We start from the raw sequence: 19,482 nt of genomic DNA, 5'->3' as shown, positions 1-19,482 counted from the left end.
ATTGTAAATTACGGAACCTTGCGCAGACGATCGGCGAATGCGATTTAAGCAACGTGCAATCATTAAATTCTTGACAGCCGAAGGCGTCACCCCAAAGGAGATTCATCAAAGAATGAAACCAGTTTATGGTGATAGTGTTGATGTGAGTACTGTGCGTCGTTCGGCGAGTAAGTTTAAAGATGTTGAGGCAGGAACATCTGACCTGCGTGACTAACAGAGTTGGATGTCAAACTTCCTGGCAGATTAAAACTGTGTGCCCGACCGAGACTCGAACTCGGGACCTTTGCCTTTCGCGGGCAAGCGCTCTACCATCTGAGCTACCGAAGCACGACTCATATCAGCGCACACTCCGCTGCAGAGTGAAAATCTCATTCTGGAAACATCCCCCAGGCTGTGGCTAAGCCATGTCTCCGCTATATCCTTTCCTTCAGGAGTGCTAGTTCTGCAAGGTTCGCAGGAGAGCTTCTGTAAAGTTTGGAAGGTAGGAGACGAGATACTGGCAGAAGTAAAGCTGTGAGTACCGGGCATGAGTCGTGCTTCGGTAGCTCAGATGGTAGAGCGCTTGCCCGCGAAAGGCAAAGGTCCCGAGTTCGAGTCGCGGTCGGGCACACAGTTTTAATCTGCCAGGAAGTTTCATATCAGCGCACACTCCGCTGCAGAGTGAAAATCTCATTCTGGAAGAGTTGGATGTCCTTCGGCAGCAACCACCGAGTTTCACAAGCAAAATGTTGACAAATTGATTCAGGACGATCGTTGTATCACTCAAAGAGAAATTGCAAGCACAATCGGCATTTCACAAGAACGTGTGTGTCACATTATTGCTTTGCTTGGCTATCGACAGATCTGTGCACGACGGGTACCCACGATGCTGACTCCTGAAATGAAAGTGCACGGACTTGAAATCTGACAGGAACTCCTCTCGCGTTACGACAATGAAGACGCACGGTACTCACATCAACACAATCACCTTAAACTGCTTTCATTCTCTGATGAAACTCCTTTGGGGTGACACGTTCTGCTGTCAAGAATTCAATGACGGCATGTTGTTTAAATCGCATTGACCGACCGTCTGCGCAGGGTTCCAAACTTTACAGTGCTGTAACAACACAACTGTTGAATGCTAAGGCTTCCTGCCAACTGGAGCTGTAAGGGAGAGACTACGGATCAAGCCAGTACGTGCTGCATACCAACGCTGGAGGAAGCATTACTTTGCAGTCAGCCCCCGTATTCCCACGTTTCAGCCATGCTTTCGCAGCGAGCACTGATCGTAATCGCCTATAAAGGAGACTGACATGACTGCGGAACTTTCATAAGTGGGCCAGGTGAAGGGGTTCCCTACTTCACTACACTGTACGAATTCTGTTAAGTTTTACTTAATCTATAACATTTCTCATCTATTTTCCATTTTAGGAGACAGGACGTCAGTTTACTTTGTGTCTTTCAAAAGAGTGATACAGTAATTCCAGGGAAAGCGCTGCATACAACTCTTCGTAGGGTTGTTAGAATATGGACTGAATAGAGGAAAACATTTTACGTCTCCGAATAGAGCATTCGAGAACTGACGGGCATTTATAGTAATAAGAACCCGAAAACGAATACACTGAAGCGGTACAGTAGTTTCCGTTCTATAAGCAGCAGGCTTCGCTGCTCGCTCGCACGGGGAAATACAAACAGAGGCGGCTCCATCGCCAATTTTATTGCACGACGCGGCCGGCCGCGGGTGCAACTGAACCCATGTGGACGGGTGAAAAGAAATGTGTCAGGCTTCATAATACGTATTTATATGTGTCGTGTATTATGCATTTCTTGTACGTGAATGTGAATCTGCATATGAACTTTCCTAATCCTCCTCACACCTTTCCGTAAAGCGTGGCAAAATCTTAGTTGGGAAGTAGTTCTGTAGTATAGTAGTGCCAACCTTACTCCTGGGTAGGGGATAAGAGAGACAGCACAGGCAGGCAAAAGTCAAAGACGTTCCAGTAGCGCAAGATTTGGGATGGAGAGGTTGGTCACGGCCAAGTGGTTCGGCCATCCCCTCCACCGGGGCCCAGGAAGACCTCCGGGTGCCCGCCATATTCGTGGAGTGTTACAGAAGACGGGTAAGTGAGCAGAGGAGCCCTCTGTGAGTCTGTCTCAATGTTCACGCATGTAAGAGAGGTATTTGAATATTTGTACTAATTCTTTTATTTCCAGCTTCGGATTGTCTAAGGAAATGAATGTTCTCGTTTAATTTCGGAAATTTGACCCCCTGCGTTAATGTATCTGGTCCCCAGTTTGCCCGTTATCCTCCTCACATAGTGGATGTCCTATGTAAAATATTGGGAGACTTTGGTGGTATACATTTGGCCAACGCAATTCCGTCTTGCCCGTAGAAATGTGCGTGCAGATTAGTATATAATATCCCCGAGCTATAAGTTGTAAAATTGTAATATTTGTGAACTGGAACAACTGCTGCAATCGCTGTAAAGTCGAGTCATAATGTTTAAAATAAACAGGTAATCAATTGTCATCGATCTTTAACAGACCTTAAAAATCACAAAGAAGTAAAGTTAAAAGAATTAATTTAAAGTAAAAGCTATAGAACGCAGGGAGCCACACATCAGCGTGTGAACCCTCCAGCTCCTTGCCTAGTAGAGTACAGAAAGGACACGCCCTCTAGGTAGCGCTCTCAAGCTCCTCTCCCCGGTTATCCGTTGCGCAATTTTGATTCAGGGCTTGACGACATCAGCTTTCATCTGGCGTCCCTAGGCAAGGAGGTTTGACGGTAATCTTTCAACATTATCTGATGCACAGCATCTGGTCACCCCTTTGTAGTGAGGAATTGACCACCAGATCACGAGAGGCGGGGCCGCCAGCGTAAGAGGAGGCAGGGAGTGTTACTTCGTTGTCAGTAGAGAAGCAGTAACAACAGGATGAGTCAGTCAGGAGGCCTCAGTGAGTTGTCGTGGATCAGTCATTGAATGATAACGGTGTAACAAATCTATCCGAGTCATTTCAACTCTTTCAAAGCTCCCAAAGTCGACTGTCGATAGTGTGATTCTGAATTGGAAACGCGAAGAAATAATCGCAGTTGAACCAAGACCAGGTAGAACTTATGTACTGAAGGAGAGGGACAGTCGAACATTCGTGGAATGTAGTTGTAAAAATCGAATGAAATCCAAAATGGTACCATTAGTCCATCTAGTACAATGACTGTCGTTAGGGAGTTAAAAGGAATGGAGTACTGAGGTCGAGCAGCCCCTCATAAGCCACACATTAGTATAGTCAGTGCTAAGCGACGCTTGAGGTAGTGCAAGAGCGACGTCACTGGATAGTGGGTGACAAGCGGTAACTGGAAACGAGTGAATTGGGGTGATGATTCAAGCCATAACCTGTGATAGTTGTAATATTTCTGGGTTAGTCAGCCATCATATTAGGCTCCAAGAAGCTGTTCCCAGAGCAGTGGAGATGCAAGAAGTATATAGATGACGAAATGTGGTGTGAGGTACCTGTGACAGATGTTAGATTCGGTACCATTCCCGTGAGAAAGACCGCCTGCATAATGCTACTGCTCTGTGATTGACTGCTGTGTTCGGAGCAAGGGCGCCAGAACTTTAAAGTATAGTTATTATTATTAGTTAACCTACTCATCGGAATGAGTTCACTTTTTAATATAAATATCTCTCAACAGCTGACTATCAATCAGTCATTTTAGAATTATTAAAAACAATTTAAATCAAAAACAAAAGACTGACGAAACTGCAGACGAAGCACTTCGGAAGCGTTCGGGTCACGCCTTTTCTGGTATGGCGCGCGAAGTGTTTCGGGCTGTTCGTCACTCTGGATTAGGCAGTCGAGAAGAACAGACATGTTGTCTGTCGTAGGATGTGTTTCCAATTTTTATTTAACTTCCTGTTCGTCACTCTGGATTAGGCAATCGAGATGTACAGGCATGTTGTCTGTGGAAGGATGTGTTAGCCAGTATTCAGAATTAAAAGATTCACTCCGGTGGTCATGAGGCACAGACACGTGCCAAAAATATTGTAAAGATACATTTTCGTAAACATTGTGTTTGATCATGTACTTTGCTGTATCAGAAGGTGTTGTATTAAGATCATGCAGTCTTCTCGTGTGGCTATATTAAAATACGCGAGTGGCATCCCAAAGAAGTGATACATTATTTCAGAACAGAACCTCGCTAAAAGTAAGTTTCATCCTCAAGATACAGAATCTACAGAACCTACGTGCTGTTTTCTGCGCTGGGGACATCAACTTGAAGACAGCAGGTTAGTGAACTATAACAGAACCTTCGTATTCCACACAATGCAGTGGAAACAACTAGGCGCCTCACGTGTACTGCATGCACAGAACAAACGTCCTCAGTGAGACGTCATCTGCAGTAATGCAGAGGTGGTAAAGGAGGATGATCGTTATTAACACCAACAATCAATTCATTCTCCCTTTCTTGCTGTACAGTCCACAGGCTGGGTTGGTGTGGTGAAGGCATTGAGGACGTTTCCTGCTACCACATGCACTGCAGACAGTGAAGTATGGAGGAAGTGGCGTCCTTTTGGTGGCTAAAACGTGACCCTTTTATTGTGCTTAATAAAATGTTATATGTGGATGGATATGATCACGTTTTACATCATTGTGCACTGCGTAAAGTAAAGAAACAGTTAGGAGACAGTGATAGTTTCTGTCGGCATGATGATACACCCTGATGAAAAGCAGCATGTGTGAGGCAATCGGCAGGGGTGGCCGAGTGGTTCTAGGCGCTACAGTCTGGAACCGCGCGACCGCTACGGTCGCAGGTTCGAATCCTGCCTCAGACATGGCTGTGTGTGATGTCCTTAGGTTAGTTAGGTTTAATTAGTTCTAAGTTCTACGCGACTGATGACCTCAGAAGTTAAGTCCCATAGTGCTCAGAGCCATTTGATTTTTGTGAGGCAATAACATTTTTGAAATGGTCTGACCCGCCTGTAGTGTAGACCTGAACCCAATGAAACACCTTCGGGCTGAGTTTGAAAGTCGATTTCTCTCTAGGATCTGGTGTCCAACTTCAGTATCTCCTCTGATTTCGGCTCATTAGGAATAATGGGCTCAATTCCTCCACAAACATACAGATACCTCACTGAAGGTGTCTCTAGCATAGCTTAAGCCGTTATAAAGGCGAAGAGTGGGCACACCTCACATTAATGTCCACTAACAGGTGTTCGATACTTTTGATTAGACAGTGTATATGAGTCTATTAGGTGCTGGTGAAATGCGTAGAAGGGGGTGATCCATCTGTCTGCATCCTTTCGCTCGCCATTGCAGGTCGGAATTTTCGTGCAAGCTCTTCTGTTTCTGTTTCGGACGCCTGCTTCACCTTTGTGACTGAATAAGCGCAGGAAATTCGAGACCATGAAGTGAAACAGCCATTGGCCTCGGCGTTGCGTATGCAAAAACGAAGAAGCTGCTCACAGTCGTCCGTTCCACCGAGCTTGTGGCTGTAGTTAAGTGGCAGGGGTGGGTGTTAGGGGGATCCGGCGGAAAGAACTCGTTGCCGGACAGAGATGGCATCGGCCGCGGCGCGCTCCAGGTGTGAATGTACGCGGGTAACACAATGTGGGCACGGCGGCGCCGGCGCCGGCGCAGCCGTTTCAATTAGGCTGCGAGCGGCCGGGGCATAAAATACGCGCAGCTTGCGCGGCTGGCGCTGCGTCGCTCGCGGCTGTGACGTGACGTGTGCGAGGCGAGCTGTGGCGAGCACGGCGCGCGCTGGGCGAGGGCGAAGGCAGGTGCGCACGGCGGCCGCACCTGTAGCCGCGAGCTGCCGGCGCAGAGCCGAGCAGGCAGTCAGCGGCCAGCAGCTGGGCCGGGCCGCGCCGCGCGCACGTGGCCTCCACGTGGACACGGCACAGTGCTCGCGGCTCCACAACCGTACACGCCCCGATGGGACTGCACCTGTGTCGTCCGTTTCAAACAGTCGTCAAACACCAGAGTTACCTGAAGCAAAAGTGTCTCCGAGAAATGAAGAAACTTGTTATTTACCGACAATCTAAATTCTTAGTGTTTCAGAGACTTCACTGAAGCTATGATTTGTACGCTACTGGGCATTAAAATTGCTACACCAAGAAGAAATGCAGATGATAAACGGGTATTTATTGGACAAATATATTATACTAGAACTGACATGTGATTACATTTTCACGCAATTTGGGTGCAGAGATCCTGAGTAATCAGTACCCAGAACAGCCACCTCTGGCCGTAATAACGGCCTTGATACGCCTGGGCACTGAGTCAAACAGAGCTTGGATGGCGTGTACAGGTACAGCTGCCCATGCAGCTGCAACTCGATACCACAGTTCAAAAGTAGTGACTGGCGTATTGTGACGAGCCAGTTGCTCGGCCACCATTGACCAGACGTTTTCAATTGGTGAGAGATCTGGAGAATGTGCTGGCCAGGGCAGCAGTCGAACATTTTCTGTATCCGGAAAGGCCCGTGCAGGACCTGCAACATGCGGTCGTGCATTATCCTGCTGAAATGTAGGGTTTCGCAGGGATCGAATGAAGGGTAGAGCCACGGGTCGTAACACATCTGAAATGTAACGTCCACTGTTGAATGTGCCGTCAATGCGAACAAGAGGTTATCGAGACGTGTAACCAATACCATCACGCCGAGTGATACGCCAGTATGGCGATGACGAATACACGCTTCCAATATGCGTTCACCGCGATGTCACCAAACACGGATGCGACCATCATGATGCTGCACACATAACCTGGATACATCCGAAAAAATAAGTTTTTGCCATTCGTGCACCCAGGTTCGCCGTTGAGTACACCATCGCAGGCGCTACTGCCTGTGATGCAGCGTCAAGGGTAACAGCAGCCATTGTCTCTGAGCTGATAGTCCATGCAGCTGCAAACGTCGTCGAACTGTTCGTGCAGATGGTTGTTATCTTGCAAACGTCCCCATCTGTTGACTCAGGGATCGATACGTGGTCGCACGATCCGTTACAGCCAAGAGGATAAGATGCCTGTCATCTCGACTGCTAGTGATACGAGGCCGCTGGGATCCAGCACGGCGTTCCGTATTACCCTCCTGAACCCACCGATTCCATATTCTGCTAACAGTCATTGAATGTCGACGAACTCGAGCAGAAATGTCGCTATACGATAAACCGCAATCGCGATAGGCTAGAATCCGACCTTTATTAAAGTCGGAAACGTGATGGTACGCATTTCTCCCCCTTACACGAGGCATCACAACAACGTTTCACCAGGCAACGCTGGTCAACTGCTGTTTGTGTATAAAAAATCGGTTGGAAACTTTCCTCATGTCAGCACGTTGTAGGTGTCGCCACCGGAGCCAACCTTGTGTGAATGCTCTGAAAAGCTAATCATTTGCATATCACAGCATCTTCTTCCTGTCGGTTAAATTTCGCGTCTGTAGCACGTCTTTTTCGTGGGGTAGCAATTTTAATGGCCAGTAGTGTACATACGGTTGTTGATATTGTACTCATGACTAACTGAATTAGAGACAACTTCCTAGAAGAGCTACAACTCACAGAAAATGGTCAGAACTGGGTCTAACCTTTTAGTAACATGTCGCACCTAGTTCCAACCTGATGACGGTGTGTTGAGGCATGGACAGTGCTGGGAGTTAATCCGATCCATTACTCCTCAACCGCAAGCAAGAGATCAGAGCTGAGCTCAACGTCTTAGTATCGTGTAGCTCCTGATGATGGCAGATCGGGACATGCACAGACATGAAAATCACTTCGGAGCCAGCCTGATGCGTTACTCCTCAACCGCCAGCTACAGCTCAGAGATTGGTCAAAGCTGAGTCGAACCTACTGGTAACATGTAGCACTCTTTCTGCCCTGATGATGGCAGCTTAGTTGGTGCACGGACAGTATGAGACAACAAAAGAAGAGGGACCAACCTTATCTACTCCTGCTCAATAACTAGCTACAATTCACAGAGACCGGTCAGAGCTGGAGCCAATCTTTTAGCAACATGTAGCACCTCTTTCCGCCCTGATTATGGTGGTTTGGGGCATGGACAATGGAAGACAAAAACATTGGTGCCCAACCCGATCCATTACTGCTCAACCGCCAGCAACAGCTCACAGAGTCCGACCGAAAGGCTTTCCCGGCGTAGTAATTGATAATATCCTCCTCGGGTGTGCAGCCAGATCATAAAGTCATCTTGACACAATATTTCAGCGTCCAACTGGCCACCATCTTCAGGTGAGAGTGCTGGTACACGATCTCGCCGGAACTGACTTCTCAGTGCAAGCGGCGGTCCCTATATAGGCCGCAGAAGGCCCACAACGCGTGCGCGAGAAGGTGGAGTAACTGCCGTCTAGCACAAGTAAACATACAGCACCCAGTGGTGGAAACAGGCGAAATCGAGATGTCGCTATCAAAAATTAAACATTATTTCGACGATCGAAACACAGACCGCTGTTTTTTAAAGTCTGATATCACCGGGTTCCAAGTCTTACTTAAAAGGTAACCCTTGTCTATTAATAAGATTATCAGATAATCGAATCTCTATGGAGTCTTTAAAACACAGTCCCAATAGCGAGATGCTGGGGCAACCATTTGTTCTCGTCACACAGCATTCTATATCCCTCGGTGAGACAGTGCTCCGTCACTGCAGATTTCTCAGGCTGAAACAACCGTGTGTGCCGCTGGTGCTCAGCACATCGGTCCTGAATGGTCCGGATTGTTTGACCAATACAAGCATTCCCACAGTGGCAAGGGATCTTGTACACACCGGCCTTCCTCAAACCCAAGTTATCTTTAACTGATCCAGGAAGCACTCTAATCTTGGCTGGCGGACAAAAAATACTTTTGATATGATATCCTTTCAGAATTCTTCCTATTTTCGAGGAAATACTCCCAGCAAGATGTAGAAAAGCCACCGATTTGGATGTACCTTCTGGTGGTTCAGGAGAAGGCCCAAACTGGAAAGCACGACGGATCTGTTTATCTGTATAGCCATTCTGCTTGAACACAACCTTGAGATGGTCCACTTCTTGTGTCAAGCTTTCTCCGTCTGAAATGCCATAAGCGCTTCTCGGCAATGCCCGCAGGACCCCCGTACATTGGAACGATGGATGACAGTTAGAAGCATGCAGTTCATGCAGGTAACGGTTCGTGTGCCTAGGCTTTCGATAAATACTGTGTCCCAGTGTCCCACTATCCTTTCTGTGCACCAGAACATCCAGAAACGGAAGCTTCCCATCACTTTTCACCTCCATGGTAAACTTGATGCTAGGATGCAGGGAATTAAAATGATCTAAGAGGCGGTCAAGAGCTTCTCTCCCATGAGGCCACAACATAAACGTATCGTCGACGTACCTCCAGAAACAGGTTGGTTTTAAAGACGCCGTATTCAGCGTTATGTCCTCAAAATCCTCCATAAAAAGATTGGCGCCTATTGGGGATAATGGGCTACCCATAGCCACTCCGTCAGTCTGTTCAAAATATTTGTCATTGAATAAAAACTACGTCGACGTCAGCACATAGCGACAAAGCTTGATTGTTTCTTCATCCAGTTTCTCACCAATTAATTGCAACGATTCTTCCAGAGGAACCCGGGTAAATGAGAAACGCCTGTGCGGCCTTGGTCAAGTTGTTGGCGCCATTCCACTACAGCTGGACGTGATATTGCGTTTGGAACATATACCGCCAGAATTTCACGGTTAATCTATGTGCAGGTTAGACGTCTTGCCCACAAGAATCGTACTCTCTCGCGTACTGGAACTTTGGAGTACGTTTCCAGTCTCTGCAGGAAACACAGAACGTGTACGAGGGGAAACGTAGAACATGTACTCTCTTCTGACAATGCGTCACTATTGTTCCGCGATGGTCGTAGCTTGCGACAACGTGCGTAACTTACTTTCTGAAGTACCCTCGTAGATTAAAGTTCATCGTTGCCACAAATGGAACCTCCCAAAACATTCATGAAAAACCAGAAGTATCTCGACTTTACCCGAATATAATTTATAAATAGCACATCCACAGAACGCAACCTGAGTAATTGGGAGTCATTTTGAAGCAAGATTGATATTGAAAATTACGATGCAACCAGTCAAAAATAAATACTGAAATTAAATAAGAAGTTGGTACTGGTACTAACGGAATTTAATCTTGTGCTTGTTTTAACCTGAAAATTAACTTTGCTTTTAGTTGTTATAACAAACCATTGCCATCGCCATGCTATTGCCATAGAACCGTATTTTTTTAAAATGACGTAAATTTGAAATATACTACGCTAATGCATCAAGTAGATTAACAAATTGATACAACGTGACATAACAAATAACTGATTTCTGAATTTTTGGAAATTATGGGCTTCAAAGGACATTGCTCCAGTGTGTAAATATAATTTGAAGTTTAATAAATTAAAAGAGAAAAAACACAGGAATGGTAAATGAGCGGAAAAACGATCCAACATCCTAGAACAGAATAAATATCAAATCAAGTTCGATACAAAGGTAGGACGTAATTACAAAAAGCAGTTAGGCGAAACTTCACGATAGACGCAAACTGATTGTTTACACAGCGGCTCGGAACGATTGTGCTAAGGCGCCTATGACAGCAGACGAATGGTGACACGGTGACTTTGTAAAGACTGGAGACAATCTGTTTGGTCCAGAGAGTCCAAAATGACCGGATGTTTTTTCTTTGTAAAGGGTACCGCTGATTTCGTATCCTGTTCTGCCCAAATCCGAACTTACGCTCCAGTTATCATTTCTGGCCGGGGTAATATGCAATCACACTCTTTCATTTGTGTCCGTCTGCAACGGAATGCTATTAAGAATTTGATTGTAGTAAGTTAGAAGCGCTCAGAGCAAACTAGTCTTTCATACTGCCAGTATAGAAACAATAAACTTCTCAGTTGATCTCTTTGGATCATATTATCGATTACAGCAAAAACTAAAATGGTGCGCCATTCTAAAACTCAGAAAAACTTCCACCCAAGTACGGCGAAGGATGTATTTTTAAACTTAGAAATCGTGCAGTTCATACAAGAAGAGACTAGAAGCAGTTGAAATATGGTGCAACAGAAGGGTGTTGATAATTAGATGGGTGTAACGAATAACTAATGAAGAAGTATTATATCGAATTAGGGAGAAAAGCGGTGTATGGCACAATTTGACTAAATGAAGGGATCGGTTGATGGGCACATCATGAGGCATGAAGAACTCGTGAGTTTGTAAATGAAGAATAAGGGTGGGAGATAAAAGCTGTAGAGACAGATAAAGGGATGAATACAGTAAGGAGAGTTAAATCGATGTAGGTTGCAGTTGTTTTGCAGAGATGAAGATTCTTCCACGGGATAGAGTAGCGTGGAGAGCTGCATCAAACCAGTTTTCGAACTGAAGACCACAGCAGTATAGTTTTTTTCTCTTTTTTACGTGTGAATTCAATTTTTCACTTTACAGTCCTCGTATGGCGGACACGATCTGGAACCAACGTCCTTCGGTTGCATTTTTAGTCCATTTTCTGAAGAAACTTGAAAGTACAGCTGTTTCCACTCCGCAGTGTGAACTATATACTATTTTGCTACTTGCAGCATTACTATCTCTATTCGAAAATATGTTCAAGAGTGACTATATTCTTACTTCCTGGCTTCAAGATAGAATTCACGACCTAGAGGGAGCTTTACTAGTTAGTTTGTTTTTCGTGAAAAGTTAGCTTAGTGTTTCGTTGACGTCCCGAACATCATGTATCTAGCAATAGGACCCAGCGAACGAACACGTAGAAGAAAACTATCGGACGCGACCTGGTCAAAGAACCCATCAGGTCATTGCCAGAAATATTAAAAAAAAACCGCGGAAAAACTCAATCCGTATACTTGAATTTACTCCTCTACAATATGACTCGATAATTTCAACCAATGTGTCATTTCTCTTGGTCTTGTCTTCTACCTAATTCCGGGTTATGTATTTTCAGTATTTCCATGCTGACTGAAGTAAATAGTTGCCGATCTTAATATTCTTCCATATAATTATTACCGCAGTGGAATCTTACAAAGAATCCATAACGATAATGAAATCCGTTTAAGGTGACACAGCATTTACTACCATCCTCCTACCAGAGATTGTGTAGCGTTCCATTATTCCTACGAACTGAGCTACACAGGTAGCGTAATGTCAAATATTCATCTACATCTACATCTACATGATTACCATATACATCTACATGATTACTCTGTAATTCACATTTAAGTGCTTGGCAGAGGGTTCATCGAACCACAATCATACAATCTCTCTACCATTCCACTCCCGAACAGCGCGCGGGAAAAACGAACACCTAAACCTTTCTGTTCGAGCTCTGATTTCTCTTATTTTATTTTGATGATCATTCCTACCTATGTAGGTTGGGCTCAACAAAATATTTTCGCATTCGAAAGAGAAAGTTGGTGACTGAAATTTCGTAAATAGATCTCGCCGCGACGAAAAACGTCTTTGCTTTAATGACTTCCATCCCAACTCGCGTATCATATCTGCCACACTCTCTCCCCTATTACGTGATAATACAAAACGAGCTGCCCTTTTTTGCACCCTTTCGATGTCCTCCGTCAATCCCACCTAGTAAGGATCCCACACCGCGCAGCAATATTCTAACAGAGGACGAACGAGTGTAGTGTAAGCTGTCTCTTTAGTGGACTTGTTGCATCTTCTAAGTGTCCTGCCAATGAAACGCAACCTTTGGCTCGCCTTCCCCACAATATTATCTATGTGGTCTTTCCAACTGAAGTTGTTCGTAATTTTAACACCCAGGTACTTACTTGAATCGACAGCCTTGAGAATTGTACTATTTATCGAGTAATCGAATTCCAACGGATTTCTTTTGGAACTCATGTGGATCACCTCACACTTTTCGTTATTTAGCGTCAACTGCCACCTGACACACCATACAGCAATATTTTCTAAATCGTTTTGCAACTGATTCGTCAAAGAAAAAGTAAAGTCAGAGATCAAAGTTGTAATGAGTGGCAGGAAGGATATTAACACCGACTGAGGATCAGTTCCGTTGGCTTTGGCCTGAAGATGGTGTAGCGTAACACCGAAATCGATTGAAAATTACACCGAAATCGATTGCAAATTACAGAAGAACAGCTGAAGGTATCAAGGAGGAGGAGGAGATTGGTGTTTAACGTCCCATCGACAACGAGGCCATTAGAGACGGAGCACAAGCTCGGATTAGTAAAGAATGGGGAACAAAATCGGCCGTACAAATCGGCCGTACCTTTTTAAAGGAAACATCCTGGCATTTGCTTGAAGCGATTTAGGGAATTCAAGGAAGACCTAAAACAGGATGGCACCACGCGGGTTTGAAGTGTCGTCCTCCCGAACGCGAGTCCAGTGTGCTAACCACTGCGCCACCCCTCTCGGTCTGAAGGTGTCAGTTCTACCACATAAGTGTACAGGATGGCGCAGAAATATTGCGACAAACTTGTAGGGAGGTGGAGCATACCATAAGCACTGAGAACTGCATTGCAACCCATAGCCGCAAGCGTGAGGGGTAACTGGTAGCAGAGGTCGAAAGTTCGGAAAGGAACCAAGAGAGAGTTTCATGTTAAACATGTATTATTTATTGGATATAAAGAAAACAAATGGCGTGCGAAATGAATACAGCTCTAACTTTACAACAGAGGCTCGAATTTTGCACCATCGGACATCACGCAAGCCCGAAACCGACGGAGCATTGACTGCCGGACACGCACGAACACACCGGCAGTTTCTTTGACTGTAGGGGACCCGCAGACGATTCTTCGACCGAGATCCATTTCAGACTTCTCGTGAAGGATTTAATGGCTCCCCACAGAAAGAAACCAAGGCTCGATAACTCCGGTGAGAGTGGGAGCCAGGGAACCGCTCCACCAAGCCCATTCCATCAGTGCGGAAGTGACCAGTTCACCTGCCTACGAATAGCCAGTTCAAAGTGACCGGGCGCTCAATCACGTTGGAACCACATGCTGCGCCTCACATCGTCAAGCAAGCCGGTAAGAACATAGTGGCGCTCCCCTCCAGCGCTCTCCTGTACAACACCACCTAGTGGAGTAGGTCGGCGTTAGAGGCCACAGTTTGTTATTCAATTCTCAATCCTAGTGAGGTGTCTCACCTCCCTAGAAGTTTGTCCAACATATCTGGGACACCACGTATTGTAACAACTGAAGTCCCGTGATCTGTCGATGGGAGGATGTATGGAGATCTTCTCTTTAATTTCAACTGTCAGCAATTGTATTAGAAGATGGTTTCCGTATATCACAATGTAGCTACCGATTTATGTGCTAATTTATCTGAACGTATTGTGAACAGAAGTGGTTTCATACAATTAGATAGGACGCGTCGATGTTACGTGCATGTACAGTGACGCCTAATAACTGAAATAAATCCTCTATATAGTTTTTTTTTTTTTTGTCAGCTGTGTTTCCAAATGTTAGCCACGAAGACCCTACATTTCTTACTATACCGCGCCAGCTTTTTCATCTTAATGCCATGTGGATGGGTGCAGAGTTACTTGGGAGCACTTTTCAGTGAAGAAAATGAAATCAATGAATGCCACATTTCACTTCCATACGGGGCTACGTTAGAGATAAATACCGTCAGAAAAACTACCTAACAACTAAATTTAAATTCAGTGTTAACTAATTTCTCTCTTTCAGAAATTTTTTGTTGTTGTTGCCAATCTGCATTTTGTATCCTCTCCGCTTAGGCTGTCATCTGTCAAAAAAATGGTTCAAATGGCTCTGAGCACTATGGGACTTAACATCTGAGGTCATCAGTCCCCTAGAGTTTAGAACTACTTAAACCTAACTAACCTAAGGACATCACACACATCCATGCCCGAGGCAGGATTCGAACCTGCGACCGTAGCGGTCGCGCGGTTCCAGACTGAAGCGCCTATAACCGCATGGCCACTGCGGCCGGCGTCATCCGTCATTTTGCTACACAAACAGCAAAACTCCTTTAGTTTTAGTGTCTCACTTCCTAATCTAATTCACTCAGCGTTGCCTGATTTAATTAGACTACATTACAAGAACATTGTTCTGCTTATACTGCTGAGCGAAAACATTATGACCACGTGCTTAATAGCTTGTCTGTCCGTCTTTGGGACGTTTCTGCGTATCAGGGATCCTACAGTTTGTTGGTAGGTTTTTAGAGGTATGTGGCATTAGATGTAAACGCACAGGTCATTAATTCGCGTAGCCGGCCTGAGTGGCCGAGTGGTTCTAGGGGCTACAGTCTGGAACCGCGCTGCCGTTACGGTCGCGGGTTCGAATCCTGCCTCGGGCATGGCTGTGTGTGATGTCCTTAGGTTGGTTAGGTTTAAGTAGTTCTAAGTTCTAGGGGACTGATGACCTCAGCATTTAAGTCCCATAGTGCTCAGAGCAAATTTGAACCATTAATTCGCGTAAATAACGGGCCGCTGATTAAGGTACGCGGTGATGGCGCCCGATAGCGACCCAGATGGGTTCCATAGAATTTGCATCAGTTGAATTTGATCCCCAAGACATCAACGTGAGTTCACCACAAGGCTTCTCAAACTACTGTAACACGGTTCTGGCTCCGAGACACACAATTGTATTGCTGAAAGATGACATCGTCGTCGCGGAAGACAACAAGCATGAAGGGATGCAGGTGATTCACAGCTGTCAGTGTGTCTTCGATTACTACCACAGGTTCCATTCCGGGGCAGGAGAACGTCTCCCATACTATAATACTGCTGCCAACAGCCTGCGTCCATGGCGCGCTGCACTTTTAGAGCCGCTGTTCACCTCGATGACGGCATTTGTTGAGACAACCATAGACTGAGTGTAGTAAAAATGTGATTCACCCGAAGAGCCGACACGTTTCCATTGATCGACAGTCGAATCGCGATGGTCCCCTGCCCACTGCAGTCGTAATTGACGATGTCGTTGGGTCAACATGCGAATAGGTATGGGTGGTCTCGTGCGAAGCTCCACGTTCAACAGTGCACCACGAACTGTGTGCTCCGGAACACCTTTGCGCGCACAAGCAGTGTGCTCTTTCGGCAGAGATGCCACAGATCACAATCTATCCTACTTTACAGAGTAGACAAGCCTCCGAGCCCCACATTCTGTTAAGAGTCGTAGACGTCCAACTATTTAGCTCCTTCTACCTCTTTCCATAGATGCTCACGGTAGTAGCATATGAACATTCGACTCGCTTCGCCGTTTTAGTTCACAGGTTCTGCGTAATAACATTCTGTCCATTGTCAAAGTCGCTTATCTCAATGGATTTCCCCTCTGCAGCCCACATCGTCGCTAGGGTGATCCCCCGTCCATGTCTGCTCCGCTTACAAACTGTACTTTTGTTACCGTGTCACTTGGCTCGCAACACCAGCAGGCGGCATCCAACGTCGCAGTGGGCAGTGGTCATAATTTTTTGGCTGATCAGGGCATAATCTCTTTTCAAGATGCATTCCATTCGACTGCTGTTCCATCTCCTTTCCCGTTTACGAGACAATTACAGTGTCATCAGCAAAAGGCAAAGTATTTATTGCTTCTCCCTGACCTATATAGGGTATTAGAGGTATAGGTGCGGATATTGTAATATTTGTTACCTTAATAAGTAAGATTTCAGTGTGTTAGTTGTTTTTTCTCTGAGTCACATTATTTACTACCTAATGTTTTCTGCACGGTCGTAAATGAGCCACGAAATGAATGATGCCTATCAGTGAAGAAAATCCATTTTGCGTCCGTGGGTTCACACTTCAGTATCTGACCTGCTACCCAAGGGAAAATAAACGTTAATGGCTTGCTTCTGCCATGCATACTTGGAGGTAGCAACCAACCTACAGACATACTTCTCGTAATAGCTACAATTATTAGATTGCAAACGAAGTAAATACTTATTGTTATTGTTTAGTAAACTGGCCTAAGTCATGCTACATACATAATTAAACGATAATTTTCGCAGAGGCTCTACAATGAGATCCATAGGTGTAGAGCTCCGAAATAAATCCGTTATGAGCACATTAATCAAGAAATGAAAAACATACCATATTACTCAGACCATCGCCCAATTTGTTACATATACGTGTCAGTTGCACACATTGTCAGACGAGGTAGTGCAGTAATAAAACGCTGAACTCGTGTTGGACAGCGATTGAAATCCTCGTTTATTTGGGTTGTCCCTGATTTCCGTTAAGTCGCTTATGGCAAATAGCGTAATAGTTCCTTGAACAAGATCGATTTTCGTCTTTGTCCCTCTGCAGTCCGAGCTTGTGCTCCGACTCTAATGATTTGGTCATTGACTCGATTTTAACCCGTGATCTTTCTTATTTTTTCCAATCGGCGAGTTACAAATGTCAGCCATCTTTTTCGGGACATTCTATTGGACAGCAGATATTACGCCGCCACGCAGAGAGACTGAGACTATGGGGATGGGGCAATTCACGTTACATGCATAGTGCAAGAAGCAGTCTTTACGCACGAAAAGATTCGTTGCGTAAGTTTCCGACCTCGCGCCGCGCGGTTGGCAAACCTGTTCCTCACGGGCGCTACTTCTCTTGTTGCTCCTTCCATAAATTGCTCCAAATGTGTCCCGTTACAACGCAGGTGACACCGGAGTAAGAAAAATGACTCAGGCGGCCATTGTCGGCCTGCGGCTTGATTAAAAGCGAGGCACGCATTCCCAATAGCGGACTGCCAGCGGCGGCGGAGGCACGAAAAAAGGAATTGTCGCGGAAATTGATATATTTCTATGAACAATGGGCGGCGTCAAAAAGTTATGGGCTCGCATCGCGCGGAATGCCGGCCTTCTGCGAGCGAGAGAGGCGTTCTTAGTTTTAGAGTTAAGTTATACGGACGGGTGGCGCGTCGGCAACCGCTGATAGCATCTTTCGTGCCGAGCGTTGTAAATATTTCTACCTGCTGCTGAGGGTTTTGCCCGGACGTTTAACGGTGGAAAAATTCTGCCACGGCGGAAAAAAAAGTATTTTGTGTAACAGTGTCGACAAAAGGAGTAAAGAAGTTGTCAATTAGCGGGTGTTATGAGTGGTGTGGGTCGACTGTGAAACTTCTACAACAAGTCAAGCAGGTGGCCTCAGGAAGGTGTGTGATGCAGGAGGGTTTTTAGATGGGGAGCGAAATAGGCTGCCTCCTGCCAGACTCATTTCGCTTTCCGTTAATCGCCGAGAGAGAAGATCAGGATGGGCGAGCGACAGCAGACGCCATCAGGACCATGAGTCGTCATCCTTTGACATTAAAATTCTAAGACCAGCTGTGTTTAGAGAAGAAATTATGAGAATCCGCTTCAGCCTATTATGCAAACAACTCATATTTTCATTGGTAAAACACTTTTCGGCACATTTATGCCATATCAGCAATACGAGGGTAATCCCAAAAGTAAGGTCTCCTTTTTTTTATAGGTACATAGACCTGTTTATTTCCACAATGGTTTAGATCAGTTTACAGCTTTAACATTTAGATATTTTTCGACACAATCACCATTTCTGTCGTAGCATTTTTGTAGACGCTGTGGCAGTTTTTGTATGCCCATGTCATACCAGCTCGCCGCTATGCTGTTCAGAAAGTAATGAACCTCTTCTTTCAGCTCGTCGTCGGACCTGAATCGCTTTGTTCTTTTAACCTAGGGAACAGGTGGTAGTCCCTGGGCGCCAAGTCAGGACTATAGGGTGGTGGGTGATTATGTTCCACGGAAACTGTTGCAGGAGAGCAACAGTTTGCCGAGCGATGTGTGGGCGAGTGTTGTCATGGAGAATGTGTACGCCCTTGCTCAACATTCGTCTTCTACGGTTCTGAATTGACCGTTTGAGTTTTTTCAGAGTCTCACATTACCTGTCAGCGTTAATTGTGATCCCAGTGGGCATAAAGTCAACCAACAATACCCCTTTCTGATCCCAAAAAACGGTTGTCATAACTTTACCGGCAGACTGTGTTTGACTGAATTTCCGCGGCTTTGGCGAAGAAGGATACCGCCACTGGCGTGTTTGATGCTTGGTCTCAGGTGTAAAGTGGTATGCCCAGGTTTCGTCACCCGTGACAATTGAGTCCAAAAAGTTGTCCTGTTCGGCTGCAAGGCGGTGAAGAAATGCGCCGGAAGCATCAACTCGTTGCCGTATGTGGTCCTCAGTCAGCATACGTGGCACCCATCTTGCGCACACCTTCCGATAGTTCAATGTTTCCGTTAAAATTCTGCGAGTGGTGCTTCGGGAAACCTCCGGAACCAACGTGCAGAGATCATCCAGGGTGATCCGCCGATCTTCACGCATGCTTTGCTCAACCTTCAACACTGTCACCTCAGAAATTGACGGTCTCCCGCTTCCTTGTACGTCGTGAATTTCGGTCCGACCAGCTGCAAACTCTCTACACCACTTATGAACATTTTTGACATCCATGCGCGACTCACCATTCACTTCCGTCAATTGGCGATGGATTTCAATTGGCGCAGTGCCCTTTGCGTTCAAAAACCGAATGACTGCGCTCAATTCGCACCTGGCGGTG

This window comes from Schistocerca nitens, chromosome 6 (genome assembly GCF_023898315.1).
Source record: "Schistocerca nitens isolate TAMUIC-IGC-003100 chromosome 6, iqSchNite1.1, whole genome shotgun sequence".
NCBI lineage: Eukaryota > Metazoa > Arthropoda > Insecta > Orthoptera > Acrididae > Schistocerca > Schistocerca nitens.
The sequence above is the reverse complement of the archived record's forward strand: the minus strand, read 5'-3'. Positions refer to the sequence as shown.